The sequence below is a fragment of the Adelges cooleyi genome, unplaced genomic scaffold (genome assembly GCF_023614345.1).
Source record: "Adelges cooleyi isolate 19-005CV unplaced genomic scaffold, UGA_ACOO_1.1 ACOO_flye_CR_arks_rails_tigmint_CR_PRNA_521, whole genome shotgun sequence".
Lineage (NCBI taxonomy): Eukaryota > Metazoa > Arthropoda > Insecta > Hemiptera > Adelgidae > Adelges > Adelges cooleyi.
The window spans coordinates 53,638-70,695 of NW_026096210.1; the positions used below are offsets into that span (position 1 = coordinate 53,638).

At 28.9% G+C, this 17,058-nt stretch overlaps 1 long non-coding RNA gene across 1 annotated transcript; it reads right to left on the reverse strand.

Moving 5' to 3' along the window:
• Positions 1-13,668: 13,668 nt before the first annotated feature.
• LOC126842463 (uncharacterized) lies at positions 13,669-16,178 on the reverse strand. The gene is made up of 3 exons (XR_007686335.1): positions 16,026-16,178; positions 15,840-15,963; positions 13,669-13,764 (listed from the first exon to the last, which is right to left on the reverse strand). It is a non-coding gene; the product is annotated as an uncharacterized LOC126842463 (long non-coding RNA).
• Positions 16,179-17,058: the final 880 nt, after the last annotated feature.

Below are 17,058 nucleotides of genomic sequence, written 5' to 3' on the forward strand. Positions count from 1 at the left end.
AACATTACACTCCGCCTTTCCTCCTGCCCTAAACTTTAAGCTTCAAAACTTTTAAAAATAGTTATTCGAAACTGATTATCGATCAGTCAAAATTTTTAGTACATTATTCTCAACTTAAAAAGTTAATGAAATATATACGTTACCTTTTAAGTTTCAAAAGTTTCAAAACTAAGTTCAGAGAGGGGAAAAACAAAAAAAGTTGTGAAAAATTGGGACCACATTGTATAACAACAATATGAAAAATACATTTTAATTCTTATTAAACCCTATGAGATATTGAACGGCCCGTGATAAATAAATCACCTTGTATATCTCAAGAATTTAAAAAAAACAGATCTTGGGGTTATTTAACCCCTATTGAAAAATTAGCATAAGGGGAGTTGAGTTTTTAGTATGTTAGTGAGTGTACCCCTTTTAATGATTTTCCGAAAAATTTCGCTTGTTACCTCGTCATTCATAATTCTTTACTATCCTGTCTACAATATAATAATCTAGAAAAAAAAAATTATTTTGGACTTAAAAACGGAAACGGGAACGAAAAGCGCAATTTATTAAGGGACAAAGGATGGACAATTTACGGCAAAAATTTATCTAGTAGCCATTTTAAATATGCCGACTAATATTAAGGAGAAAAAATATTGAGTTTTTTTAGTTATAAAACTTTTAAATCTATTTTTCTTCGATATATGGCGAAAGTTGAATAACAAATTACCGTCATAGAAGTCATTTTCTAGCTTATTTATTGGACGGATTTTAATTTTTTTTTTTTGTGTAAAGCTTTCTATTTTTTACTATGTGGCTAAAAGACCGATTTTTAACTATCTATTAGAAAAGGAGTTAGATTTTTTAGAAAAAACTACAGAAAAGTAAAAATATTAATGCTTATAATAAAATATTAAAAATGAAAAATGGACTTTTAGCCCTCATAGAAAAAATGTTAAGCTTTATGATAGAAAAAATGGTAAAAAACGGTTCGGTAGACACTTAAGAAAGTGACTTCACGTTTTAGTCTTTATTTGTATACAAGTTAGTCCTTTTCATTCCCCTTAAATGTGTTTTGCATGAACTGGGTACACTTTCTCAGTTGCCTAAGACTTCTACACCTTAATATTTTCAACAACAAATTATAGCAACTATAACTTTTACTTGCTGGTAAAAAATTAAAAACTGAAAGATATTTGTAGTAATGTAATTTATGTAAGTTGCTAAATATGTGGCGTTTTGGTGAAAAACTACTTCATTTTTTAATTATTTTATGTTATCTGTAGGATCCGATGACCGGCGAATGGACTTTTTACGTGACCAGCGAGTCGGCACATACTATTCGTGCTTGCAGTACTAGCACTTAAAGTTTTGATTAAGAAATCGCGTTTACTAAGCCGGGCTGTATTATTCAAACTAGTAGGCCTTTCATAGGCCGATGAAAGGTTTGTGATAATACTTATTGGAACGAAATCTCCGTTAAATTGCTTTTAATATGGTATGTAATAATTTCAGGTACTAACAATTATGTTTTGGTGAAATATCCGGCTGTTAATGCATTTTTTTCGTGTGACGTAAAGGAATTACACAGCGATGGCAAAAAAAATGCGTTACCTATTTTTGAAATCAGTAAAAATGTAATGTTATGCGGTTCTTCTGTGCCTAATAACAGTCCTTATTACGTACAGGTAAATATGATCATGGTTCAACGAAACAGTTCGTCGATAAACCTCATTTTATATTATCATTCGTCAATCGAATGTCTAACAAATATAAAACCGACAAATATTAAAATTATTATTATTAATTTAAATAATGATTATTAGTAATTTTGTGTTCCATAAAGGAGCGTTTTTTTTCTGGTATAGATTTCGCATGATATTATATAATTTTCAAAAGAGAAAAATAAATATTGCGTTATTACTTATGAAAATATATATAAAAGTTTATTTAAATGAAATGAACGATGATATCAAAAAACTTTTTATGAGTAATGTTTGTTTTCTAAATGAAAAGTATTTTATTAGTTTTGTGAAGTTCAAAGACCGCTTTTAAAACGATTAATATCAAATTCTGTATCATAATTCATATTTTTGTGTAAAAAATAAATAATTAATAAAATTGTCACTGCCAGCGGTTTATAGGTTTTATTGATTTTCAATGCCCATGAGGCTTATATTTCAACGCTTTTTGTTAAATATTATAACTTCTTTAATAAGTAGCCGTACAGAGCCTATAATGGCCATTTCCCATCCAGTTCAGTAGGACTGTCAGTTTAAAAATAATATCTGGATCAGAAATGGTAATCCTATGTCACGTACAATGTAAAAAACGAAGCCAATATAAGCACATAGCGGACTGACCACTATCTTATTATAATCTATATTATAGGCTAGATGGTCATACGAGGTATTAGTTGTAATCTAATATTATTAGTCAAGCCTTGGAAGTTCAAAACAGTTTCATAATTTCCTCCTTTTATACCAAATGAATACAAACTAATTACCAATCACACATCATGATTAGAAACAAAACAAATAAATTACACAAATACATCTTAAAACCATCTGCGTTTAAATATTTGTAGGTGTTTGGTATGAAGAGTAACGGTTAGATTTGCTTCCCATTACTTTCCCAACTTCATGATACTAAAAGAAACTCTAAAACGACATTAATAACTAAATTTAGGATTACGAGGGTCATATAATATGTAATTTTAAATGAATACAACTCAATAACATAATGTTTATAACATAAGTATTATAAAAATACAAATAAATAATTAATTAAAAATATAGTGTGTGAACAATCATTGTAAATCAATTTTAAACAAATATACGAAACACATATACATAGCATATTATATAAATATATTTCTAAAAATTAAAAATTTTCCATTCTCTTGTAAAACAAAAGTAACAATTGGCATTTAATAACAAATTTTAGTTTATAACTAATTATTATTTTTTATTCATGAGAGTTGAAAATATTTCGTCATCGCTAATATTGGCATCTGAATCATTTCTATCTGATTCTGTAGCTTCTGATCTAGAACTTACACTTATATTTTGGTCATCAATATTAATCGATTCCAGAATCAACTTCTTTAATTCTTCTTTTTTTATTATCCGTTGTTTTTATATTATTAGTTGTAATACTGTTAATAATATTGAGGTTTGATCGAACGGCAACTAATTTGTGTACTCTATCTATTTTCAGTCTATTTCTCGATTTCGTATGTACTTTACCAAAAGCCGACCAATTTCTTTCACAAGATGCCAATGTGCAGGGCAAACTAAGTAGTTTTCATGCAACTGGACAGAGCGGTTCATTTGTTGCTAAGCCTTTCCACCAAACAGCTGATTCTATTATGTAAGATAGTCCAAACAAACCTGTACATGTACGGTACTCTGCCAAGTTTGCCAAAATTGGTCTCTGGTCAAGGTTTAACCAACTGTTTATACTTAAAATAGTATTTATAGCATCAAAGATTTCAGTAGAGTTTAAATCAATACCTTTATATTTAGGGTCTAATAAGTTAGCTGCACATGAACAGGATATAAACAAAATTTTTTCCTCTTTACAATTATGGAATTTACTTTTTCTTCTTTTGTTGTTGTAAGTGGATAGGTTACCATTCCTTCTTTTATGTCTTTTACAATTTTTGATAAAATTGCATGACCTTCTAAAAGTCTAGCTTTATCTGATTCAGATTTTGTAATACCAATTGATATTGGAGACAATATTGATAATAATCTTTTGACATTCACCCAAAATACATCTTCATCTAGTAAATTTTTTTGAGCGACTTTATCAGAAACCTTTACTAATTTAGGAGCAATAGCAGTTTCCTTAAAGCACTGTTTATTTTTTAATAGACTTTGCATCATAATAACGCTTCCAGCCCATCTAGTGTTACTTGGCAATTTTAGTGTAGTTGCTGACTGTCCATAAAGTTTAAATTGGTTATCTTTGAATGTAGAAAATACTACATAAGTATTTTTAACATGTTTTACAATGCATCTTACTTTGGATATTATATTATCAAATGATGGAAGTGCACATATCTCTTTAAGCAATAAATTAAGTCCATGAGCTAAGCAGCCTACAGCAAATATATGTTTGAATTCATTTTCCTCTTTGATTTTAACCCAAGCACCTTTCATAGCACTATCATTATTTGTACATATACGTAAAAGCTTTTCTGGCCCAATTTCTTTTAAAACGGATGCAATTTGATCTTTTATATACTCAGTTGTTTCTCGATTTGTCCCTGGCACAACGCTTTTATAAAATACTGGTTCAGGTGTAGTTAGTTTTAGTGATATTGTTATTGACTTTGTGTAAAGGAAAACACTTACTGTTAGTGTATTGTCCATCATATTAACTTCATCAGGTGCATCCACGTCATTTCCATAACTCAGTGGTACTGGTACATCACTTTTTTTGACAGACTTAGAAAGATTTTCAAAAAGCATCTGTTTAGTTTCCAATGGACATTTTTTACATGAAAAATAAATATGTATGTTCATACGAGTGGCATTAGAAAACTGGTACTCAAATGCACAAAATTTACATATGACACTTTTGTTTTTACTTTTATTAAATAAATCCCAAATTGAACTTAATGGCCTAATCTTTAAGAAATATGGGTATGGGTATATTGTTTAAGTTTAATTTAAAAAAACATTGATTTAACATAATAGTTACTTAATTCTGTAGATAGTAATAACTAAATACTATAATTTATAGTATTATCTGACTAGTATGTAATTTTGAAAGAAAAAAGAAGATTGTGTAATTTTAGTATATTTTAATATTTAATAAGATGATACAGCAAAAATAAAAATGTCTTAACTATTGCCTAGTACAGAGTACTTACCTTATTTAATATATAAAAGTTAGGAGTGCCAGGACTGCCAACAAAAACTCGATTAAAACTTGTTCATATAAGAAATGCGTTTTTAATTTTTATGTCTCGATTCTGCTGTTATTTGTTAAAAAATAAAACAAAGCACAGTAACCAATAGTCTTATCAATTTCTACTTTTTTAAACCGTTGTTTTGTTATAATCATCGAGATGGAAAAACAATACCACAGTATTGCTCAAGGGTTATGATAAATTTATTTTATTCTCTTTGGAATTTCATTATTAACTTATTAACTATTGGATCATCTATGATCTAATTAGTGTTATAAAAATCGATTTGTTTTTAGTTTATTTTGCATATGATTCAAATACAATTGATTAGTGTTTATACGGAAATAAAACTTCTTAAATTATTATATCAGATCTCAAAAAAATTGTGATTCTCTGAAATTTATTATTTTAAAAAAATCCCAATTTTTTCATTTCTTCCGATACTTAAAAAAAAAAACGTTTTTTTTCTGGAAATTTTGGGGCGTTTTGATCTTTAGTTACAATTATAGGAAAAAATAATCATATTAAACAAGTACCAAGCCTAATGTCCTCTTATTGAGAGTTAAAATTATTATGGTATTTTTCTTTTTTCTTTGGAACCATTTATTATGAAAAACTAAGAAAATCGATTAAATATACTCTATACTCAATAAATGCATATTATTTTAGCCAAAGCATCTCAGTCGACGGCAAATGAGTCCCTAGAAATTGATGAATTCAGTGACGTATACTTGCGCTGTCCTTTATAAAACAAACATAATCGGAGGTTCAAAGTAACTGAACGGCGGTCATATTATATTTTAATTTATAAATAAAAAATGTATACAAATTGCCTGACAGATTCGGCAATTTAGAGGTATTACTTTCTCCACGTCATTACTCTTTTTAAATTTGTTTCCTTTTTATTATTACTTTAAGAATTAGTAAAAAAATAAAATATTTAAAAAAACCCTTAACCACAAAAATAATACTCTATAGCGTATTTAATTATTTTATTTTTATACTATATATATAACCACAAGTGTTGCTTAAGTTTTTCTACTTTAAGAATTTTCGGTCACATGTTTTATGTACATTCGGAATAGAGTGAAAAATGATTACTCAATCGTTTACATTTGATAACAAACCTACCAGAAATGAAAATTAAAAATAAGTTTGTTTACAGGATGATGTGGACATCAGCTCAATAAACAATGAACGTGCGGGCGAACCACATTACAAACGAACGGGTCAAGAGCTAAAGATATGCGAACTAAACGAAGACGACAGTGCTGGGTCATTCCGCGTGAAATCACCGAATGGGTGTGCGACTATACTTCAAAAATGTTTGAAATTTTTATCATAAATTCTTTATAGGTCCTTAATAACAAAAAAAATTTTTTTTTTGGACCTAGGTAGGTCAATTTTTAAAAAAAATTATCCAAAAACACCTCATGTTCCCGACACTGTAATTTAACCATAGGTAGTGGTAAAGACATGAAACCTGCACATTTAAAATTATAATTAAGTGAACTTTAAGCATATTTTAAGAAAAAATATATATTTTTTTTTTAACCCTGGAAATTTTTTTAATTTTTTTAAAAACTTTTTTTGGGGTCAAAGAGTTAAAAATTAAATACAAATATTTTGTTTACATAAAATTAGGGTTATTTTCTTATGACCCATATCATCTTTGAACCAATTAAGTTTTTTTTTTGCTATTAATTTACGGCTTCAAACATGGGTATTTTGCTGAAAACTACCTACTTTAATAACCCACATCATAAATGTGACTGAACGAACATTTTCCAAATTCGTGCAATACTTACTTATAAGTGAATAGAACATATGGTTAGGTTAGTTTGGTTCCCTTGGAATTTTGAACAATAATTAACAAACTATTTTAAAAATTATCCTCAAACTAAGAATTAATATTACTTAACGAATATAACAATAATTTAAACATAATAATTATGTTGTTAAATTTGAATATTACGTAGGTTTTATATTTTAAAGGAGTTTAATATTAGTCTATAAGTAATAATTTTAAGATAATTAAGATTATAGTACATGTTAACAATTTTGCATCAGTTTTTTGATTCATTTATTGTAATAAATAAGCACTTTTTTCATTGAATTATGAATATTACATAATATAGTTTAAAATATTACAAATGTATTAGGTACGACGACATGAAATATTATGTCATTGAAATTAAATTTGACATACTTTATTTCTATTAAAAAAATATTGAACATAGAAAATTACTATTGCTTAACTCCTAAAACATATAAAAAAAATCACATTCTAAATTTATGAACATTTTTTTTTTTAACAATTTAGCACAATCAATTTTAAGTATGTCTGTTCTAAAATTACCATTTAAAATGAAAAATAAAAATTTATATTGTTAGCAGTTGTCTGTTCAGAGTTCTTATAAAAGTACAAAGGATTGCGTTCCAACTTTTTCGGATAACACTGACTAGAGTAGTTGCGTCCGACACTTCAAAAAACAAAATATTTGTTAATATTAAGGTTATAACATTATAATTTAGGTAGTTAAATACATTATTTTATTTTACCTATTATTTTCTCAGTTTTCACAATGATGTAGGTTTAATGTATAGATCCACATTCTACATCATATGTATGTATCAAACAAACGCTTTTAAAATATCTTGTCACCAATTATAACATGTTGCAAGCTAACTTTATTGATGTTAGGGAAGAGTATGAAAAATATTAATTATCGGTGCCTTTTACCCAATACACAGAAAACAAAATATTATTATAATTACAATAGTTTTAAATAATTTTGAGTGGTTCACTTACCATTAAGCATTTTATAATTTTTAAGTAAACAAATCAAACTTCTTTATTCCGGAAAGTTTAAATGTGATTTACCATAATCAAAAGGTATGCCGAAATTTTCTTATACATAGCATTATTTTTTTCAAAACCACTTTAAAGATAAGCATGGTTTAGTTTAAGAATACCAATTTTCAATGAAATTAAACGCAAATATATTTAAAACTAACGTAAAAAGATATGTGTTAGTATTAATGTAAACAGCACATAGCTATACAGTTATTGACTATTAAAATTTAAGTATTTCATTAGCACGGCAATTTTTAGGTTATATTTCATTATAACAGTATCAAAATGTACAAAATATTATTATTAAAACGATTCGTGGTCACTTGTCAGATTGGTCTTGACATTGATAGGTAAAATTATTATTTTGAGTGTAAACTAGTGTAGGGCGTTAAAAGAATCACCCGATACATGGCCCAAAAATCCAAATATGAACTAACTTTTGAAGCACCCCCCTCCTCGAAACTTTTTAAAACATACTCTGCATGTCTGTAACGATAAAAATAATGTTCTAAATTTTTTTTTTTTTTATTATTTTGGCCAGTTTTACTATTTTATTATACTTTTAATACTTATATTACCTATTTGTATATGACATACTTAAGTGGATTTTTACATTATTACTAATGATAATTGATAGGTCAAAAAGTGAATATGCTCTAGGGTTGCAATTGGTTGATTTTAAATAACAAACAATTTTTTTTAAACCTTTATTCTAAAATATTTTTGTGAAAAAAAACCTGTATACCGTTCTAAAAGGAATAAATATTACTGATTTTATTTTTTACAAATTCAAAATCAGTTAAGCTATTAGAATATTATTTCAAACGATATTTGTTGTTATTATAACAAAATATGTCAATTTTTGATTGGTTACATAGAGTGTAGACAATCTCTGTTTAAGTTTATATATTTTGTATCATACCTATATTCCATGGGTGGTCACAAGCCGTTATTTTGGAGCCGCAAATTTATAAAGCTAATTCGAAGCGAGCCACATTGTTAAGAGATGTTTATAAAATGAAGAAATGAAAATGTATTAATTTTACTCTAAGCTTGGTTTCAAGAGCCGCACGAAACTGATTAGAGCCTCGTTGTGGGCACCCATTCATAGAAAAAATAAAGCAAAATAATTTAAATATAAATTCTTAAATACAAGAAAACATTTAATACAATTTCTAAAATTACTTTAACAATTTCCTTATTATGTTTCTCTCAATAATATATTCATCACGTTTTTTCGTGTAAAAATTAAATTGTACCAAATACGTCTTAACAACAAAATTTCAAAACAAGTTCGGTACACATTATAGTGTACTTTGATAACGACTAAGTAGCAAAAGTTAATATGCTATAGTATGGAGATAACAATAGACTGGCCCGTTGAGGCATTGGGTAAGATACTTACATCTGCAACGCATTAACAAAAATTTAGAATCGAACGACGTACATTGTCCATAACAAAACTATAGAAAAAACTTAGTTTAGTACGTATATGGAGTACATAAACTATGTATAATTATTACAAATTATGTATGTTAACACACAAGCCCGCATAGTCGTCCGAAAATGGTTACTATTTGAACTAACATGTTATTCGAATGTGAATTACATATTTGTTAAGTATAATAAGTAAATATATTTTTTGTTTTATTGTGTATCTGCAGTAGTGTGCTAAGCTAAGGCCTAGAAGCAACTTCATTGTAAATTACTATACTTATGTAATCTTTTATCCAAGTTGTAATTTATAATATAGTCCATATCTTAACAAAAAATACATTATCTTCAATATGCTACACAATGTTAAATGAATCGCTTCGTGCAAAAAGGGTCCAAGTCCACTATACTTAAGTGCTAATAATCTGGACTGCATTTGAAAATAGTAATATTGTTTTACAGAATGTAATTTTACTGTTTAATATCTATTAACTTTGATAAAGCCCTTATATGTTTATGCATTTTGAAACATATCAAACGTTTTTTTCATTTTTCCAAAAGTTTAAAGTTAAGAACTAAGGCCCTTTTTGCATGAAGCGATTCAAATGGTTCATCGGTTTTTTTTTTAATTAAAATGGTAATAACAACATTATAAACAACTGTAAATCGTAAAATGAAATGTTTAACTTTTTTTTTATTGGATGTTTTTGAAATAGTCTCAAAATTTAAAATTATAATGCTACCTAAAACAAATAAATTTAATGTCAAGTTAAAATCAGTAATTATTTATAATTAAAGTACCAAAACCGAAAACTAAAATTAAGAAAAATCCAATAAATTAACCCTTTTTTGGTCGACATACCATTTGCAAAATTCGCTTTAACTCACCTTTAAAGCGACTGGAAAAATTCGGTGTCGTGAAGGATCGAGTTACCAGTTGGGCGCTAATTTTGTCATATACGCACTTTCGTACATGAAATGTTATAAATACACACACACTTTAAATAAAATTACTTAATACCTTGTATCTGACAACTAAGGTGCCTTTTATAATAAGTGGTGCGAAAAGGGGCAGAGCTCTAGTCGCCTTTTCCGGATTGATCTTGCCTCGGGTGCTTTCCATCCAACGCCAGGCCTCCGATTATATATTATAAATAGAAATAACTCGACGCAATTATATTGCTTAGATATTTACTATAATAAACGGGTTAATAGCCTAACCACTAGTTATAACTCTAGCAAGAACCCAGAGCCGCACTTGGCTTCCCCAGGAGGTGCAGCCTTTATTACAATACACTTATTTTTGTATAAAGACACTTAGTTTTTATTACCTTCGGGGAGATGAGAGTAAGGTAACACTTTTAAAATTAAGTAAAAGAAAAGTAACTCAAATGAATAAACACGCAAAAAGATATAATTTTTATAAAACAATGTAAAATCAAAAAACAACAGCTTGTTTTAAAACAATGCCACCGACATCGTATTTTGGGGCCACTTTAAAATAATAGGCATGATTGTAATTTTTGCAGTGTTGACAATTTCGTTTTGTTTTGACTGTTTGGCCTACATTTTATTGCTTATTTTCTAATATACATTTATCTTCAAGAACTATACTATACAAGTAATAAGTTATGTATGATTTCTTAGAGTAGTAATACTTAGCACACGAGTTCGTTATTTATACTGTATTCCAATTTTCACCCCTTACTTTTGTTTTTTACCCTCGCAGACTACCTTCTATCAACAAATTTTATTTTTAATTATTTATTTTAAAACATTATACCTAAAATTAAAAATTGTGTTAGGCCGTAGACGGTCGATGTTTCACTCATTAACATATTTTTGAAACCTTCATGCTAGGTAGCTATGATGGTTATAAACAAAGCTAAAGTTTAAGTTTGTTAATTTTAATACATTTTTTACTACTCATTTATTAACTATTTTAAAACGCTTTTAATTTAAACTACTTTAGATGTTGTAAATTAATAGATATTTGCTTGTTTTGGATACATTTGAATATGTACACTTAGGGCGCATCCTATTTTTTTTGTTGTTTACTTTCTTTTCTAGGTACTATAAATTATAATATTGTCTAAAGTTAATACAATTATAATACTTCTAAATACCTAGTTTTAAATGATGAGGTAATATAGTATCATCAAATATTATCGTAATTAACCCTCTAATATACAGTTACTGTTGAAACGTTAACCAAAAAGCTTTGTAATTATTATGTCGGGTTGGTGCATTTAAGTATTTGTTTTTATTAGACAAACAATCTGGACTATTGCATCAATAAACAATAAGAACGATAAGAGTATTATAACTGATTTCCTTTATACTCAATAAGGCGTGAACTGTGAAACACTTTTAGTGCCAATGTACAATAATATTTTGTTGTGATAACATCAGATGACTGCAATATAATGTACGCATATTTAAAAAACAATAAGGTCATACATATATTCTTTAATAATATGCTAAGAGATTTGACCGATTCGTTGTATATAAATCCATTATGCAAAAATTGTTGTATACAACAAATATAAGGATATTTTGTAAAAAAACAAACAAGTAATATTGTAGAGTATTGTGTTATTCAATACTCTTGAATGGTTTGCTTATTTTCAAATGGCTGGCAATTAAAAAACAATTTTAACGATAATAATAGTAAGTGATTGAAGGACAGATGCTCTCTGCAAAATTCTGTCCAATATTATCCTGTCAGATTGTTAATATATTCAATAATCGAACAATAGTAATTTTTTACTTTTAACGGCAATAACTTTTTTTAATATCGTTGAAAATTTTGTTAAAAATGCATTCTCCCCAAAACGAGGGAAATTTTGTTCCGTCGAGTCCTAACCTAACCTAGCCTATTTGTTACTTATCTATAATATTATGCGTTATCGGTTATTACCATAGACCTATAAAGAAATGGACTTATAGCAGAGAGATAGATATCGATATCGTTCAAAAGAGACAGAATGAGTTGTTAGGTATGGCATGGAAGAAATCATATCATGGAAAAATATTAATATGAAAATACCCGATAACGAAATTTTTATATTAAAAATGTTTAAATAATTTTATTTCAATATTGAATTTTAATTGTTCTCATTATGGCTTAACAATGAGTTTCGCCACGAATCAGAACTTATGACATAACTAATTGTGACCAAAATATACGATTTATTACAGATTTATAACAATAAAGACTATGAAATATACCCAAAAAGTTTGTCTGTTTAGACAGCAAAAAAAGAGAAACAAACAATGTATCCAAAATATAACAATACATTTTAACAAACTAAATACAGCTTTTTATGACTTCACCACACCCTGGAACACGTCGACACAGTAGAACAGCAAGGTTCGGCGGTAATTGTAGCGGTCAACCATCGGCGGTCGGAACAGCACAGTCGGGCGGCACTAACAGATGCAACAACCCGTGGTACAGCACAGTCGGGCGGTGGTAGTAGATGCGGCCAACTCGTGGTACAGTCAAACGCCAGTTGGATTGCGCAACACGTGGACTCAAATGGAAGCGGCCACTGCAAAACGACGACCTAAATATATGCAACAATAATCAGTTTAATGTTTTAATCGCTAATAAATATGAAAACCCGTGGTGGTTTAATAAATCCATCAGTAGATATTATATATTTATGTAAAATTGAAATAGTTTTTAAAATTTATAAAAATGAACTTTCAACAATACCCAATAATTTAATCAATATTTTAATTAAAAAAGCCACCTCCAAAAAGTAATTTAAACATTACTAAATAACCACATTTTAAATCGAGACCCATTAAAAACCATTTACTGCAACTAACTCATTTAGTATGTCAAAGCTATTTGAGAATCCTGGTCCATTATTATACACATTAATTGAGTCAGCCTAAAAATCGAATAGGATCCCATTTAACAAAAACAATCCATTTTTAAAATTAATCAAATTTATTGTTACCTATTATTATACTTTGTTATTACATATTATTATTTATTATTCTTATATTTATTATTATTAAACTTATTAATTTTTTTATTTTTAATACATATTAGTTGTAGCTTGAAAAAGAAACAAAAAATGGTATTGATTTTACAATACCTAGTCAATTTGTTTAAACTTAGATGCAGATATGTGAGGGATTTTCACACACAACTATACCTAATAACTTTATTTTTTTTATTTTTTCTGGCTTTTTGGTCTAAAACGTCAAAAAACAGATCACATGCAATCTACTTAACAATTATTACAGCATATTCTATAAATTATCATTGAAGTGTTTCCTTAAAAGCAATTTTGTTCACTTGTAATAATTCTTACAGACCTGTGACAGCCTCGGCTCTACGATTATAAGTTTGGATAACTCAGTTACAAAACTGTTATAAATTAAAACATACTTGCCATGTTGTAGGACATGTGAAAATTGCAATTTGATGATCAACTTGCATATTCTTTATGAGATAATCTGGACGATACGCCTGACCAAGTTTCCAACTAGTCATGTTAAATGTTTTGGCTGCCAATTTTTATGGTTCTTGCCCACATACCAGGAAGTGAAGCTAGAAAATGAAAATAAGATAAATAATATTGTACTCTGATGTTAAAAAACAAGACATTGTATATGTGTTATTTGGTCCACTAAGTTTTTGCAAAAAAAAAAAAAAACCAGTACAGTGGGGTCGGTGTATAGTGGGGACGGAGCATAGTTGGGTCGGGGCATTGTGGTGACGGGGAGGTCACAGGTTTACAGGAATTTTTAAATCTGAAAGTGATAAAATCACTTTCGAAAAAACGCTTCGATGCAAATCGGTAGTTAGTATTTTCAAGCCAGTACAGTCCAAACCAAGCACAGTATAAACCAGCAAAGTTAGAAAGTTTTAAATGAAGATTCTGTATTTACAAATGAGCATCAAAGCGTTTATTTGAAAGTGATTTTATCCGAGAGGACTAGTACAGTAGAGTATTGGCATAATGTAATCAAAGCAATGAGGAAACGGAGAGGTCACAGGTCTACAAGAATTATTATAAATAAAAGTGATAAAATTGAATAAAATCGCTTTCAAATAAACGCTTTGATGCTCATTTGTAAATACAGAATCTTCATTTAAAACTTTCTAACTTTGCTGGTTTATACTGTGCTTGGTTTGGACTGTACTGGCTTGAAAATACTAACTACCGATTTGCATCGAAGCGTTTTTTCGAAAGTGATTTTATCACTTTCAGATTTAAAAATTCCTGTAAACCTGTGACCTCCCCGTCACCACAATGCCCCGACCCAACTATGCTCCGTCCCCACTATACACCGACCCCACTGTACTGGTTTTTTTTTTTTTTTTTGCAAAAACTTAGTGGACCAAATAACACATATACAATGTCTTGTTATATTTTGTTGGAATGGTCGACAATTCATGTTTCAATCGTTTGTACTCCATAGTTTAAATTAATTAGTGGTTTTGAATTAAAAAAAAAAAAAAAAAAAATTGAATTTGTGTAAACTTTAAGTCAAAAGTGGTACTTGAGCACAAAACCTAATAGTATCATTCTGCATAGATATAAATAAAATTGTTTTAATGATTTGATCAATTTTTTTTAAAGATTTAAGGTGTTTTTGTTAAAATATACGAAATCTGCGAAAACACAGTTTCCCGGCAATTAAAAAAAAACTGTAGTGCCGAATTTTTTTCCCGTTTCATATGTTATGGGTACATATGAGTTCCAACTACTGGCAAATTTTCAACCCAAAAGTTTCAAAATTACCGCTAAAAACCCCGAAAAACAAAAAAAATTGTACCCCCCCTAGGGGGGTGGGAAATGGGTATAGTTTAAGTTTGACACAACTGACGTGTGCGGGCATACCAAATAATTATTTCTTATACATTTCAACTCGATCCGACTATTTTTCTCGAAATTATAGCCAGTAAAAGTTCTAAATTAAAAACTCGTACGGTTTTTTTTTTGTTTTTTCAACTTTCGTCTGTGAAGAATTAAACTTTTTCAACTTTTACCCCCCCAAAGTACCAACTAGATGAAATTTGCGGTTATAGAGTTGCTACTCGAAGGAATTGGTCCAGTATTAAAAAAGTTACAGTGTATACAGATAAAAAAAAAACACACATCAGAGTAAAACCAATACCTTCTCGCTTTGCATCGAAGCTAAAAAATGTATGTAACATACACAATGATTAAGTAAGAAAACATATTATAAACCAGGAAGAAATATAATATAATAAAAAGAACTCGTCAATTGTGTAGACAGACTAGGTTTTGATAAAAACTACTACAGGAGCAGCTGTCCCAGGTTTTTCAATATTGTAATTAAATCCCCAGTACTACTTTAAATTAAAAAAACTCGTGGTTGGTACCTGGGGACATTAGGTGTTACGTTAGTGAGGAAAAATAAAGTTGCAATTAATATAACAAGCTAATTTTAAACGATTTTACAATAGAGCATATTTTATTATATTACCTTCAGTAGTGATAAACATTTTTTTTTAATATTTAAGAAATTATTTTTCGTCTCTTATCATAAACAATGATTATGTACAGTAAATAATTATTGCGTAACCTATATTCCCTGAACAGACTTGTATTATTAATATAATATTATTATTGTACGAGTACACTAAATATTTACCCATTTGTAATACAAAGTGGTTGAAACTTTGCTCGTTAAATCATTGCAATGATTTTTTCAGATCAACAGCGAAGTCGACGAGAAACGCTAGATGTGCCCATCTTATTTCGATTGAATCTTCGGCCTAAATTCGTTAACGATAAGTAAGTGTCAAACAAAATATAAGCGTAACCAGGGAGTTATTACCTCAACCTTTCTTGCCGAATTTAACCAGCTAGCCGCCATTTAAGATGAACCAATAGTTTTGATTTTAATGATGTCGTGGTACCGTGGTTGCTCAAAAAGCTGTAACGTTCATTAGTCTTATGTAATTTAGACGAGCGTTGGCCGTTGAATATGACAATACCGTTTAAGCATACCACGTGAAAATCAGATATTTTGAGGAATCTTAAACATTCCAGTCCCTGGTTGTTCACCGTCTCTCCGGAATAAAAGTCTAAAAGATAAAAAAATTATTTTATTGTATTTGATGACTTCAATTTCAAAAGGGAAAATATTAAATCAGCTTTACTCGACGAGGAAAATAATCAACTATGTACTATATTCCGACTTCAGCAAAATTTTGGCTATTTAGTTCTTCATGTTGAAGTTTGTAGCTTCCCAGAAAGTGGTCGACTACGTTTGGCGGTAGGATGTTGTACACTAAAGCTTCGTTACGTCTTCGGATTTTGGATGACCTCGAAGATTTATCTATCTGAACCCATAACACATTGCGGTTGATACCGACTGTAGGAATTTTCCAAATATTTGAAACGTAAATAGGTGATACTTACGTTCCTATAGCCAAGTAAACGAGTACCATGGTGACGGAAGTCAGCAAAAACGATAAAATCCTGACAAAAAAACAAAACGCTGGTAAAAATATATCAGTAACTCGTTTAGTATATTTAAAAACCCGACCTTGTAGCAACTATCATACGTTTACAAAAACTTTTAAACAACTATTACTGTTTCCAATATATTGACCTACATGGGATACCCAGTAATGTTGAATATATTACGGTTATAACAGGACATCGCAATTAATCATTAGGTAGTTGAGTTTGCGTTTTAAACGTTCAGTTTAAAGTAGTGTAGAGTGCTTTACTATTTATTTATTTTTCATTTAAAATCATAGTGCGCTACCTATTTGTTAAGTTCAAGAAATAACGGCTGAGCCTAAATATAGTATAGTAGCAGGTTTGTAATAGGTTATATTAAAACTTCGGACAGATACTAC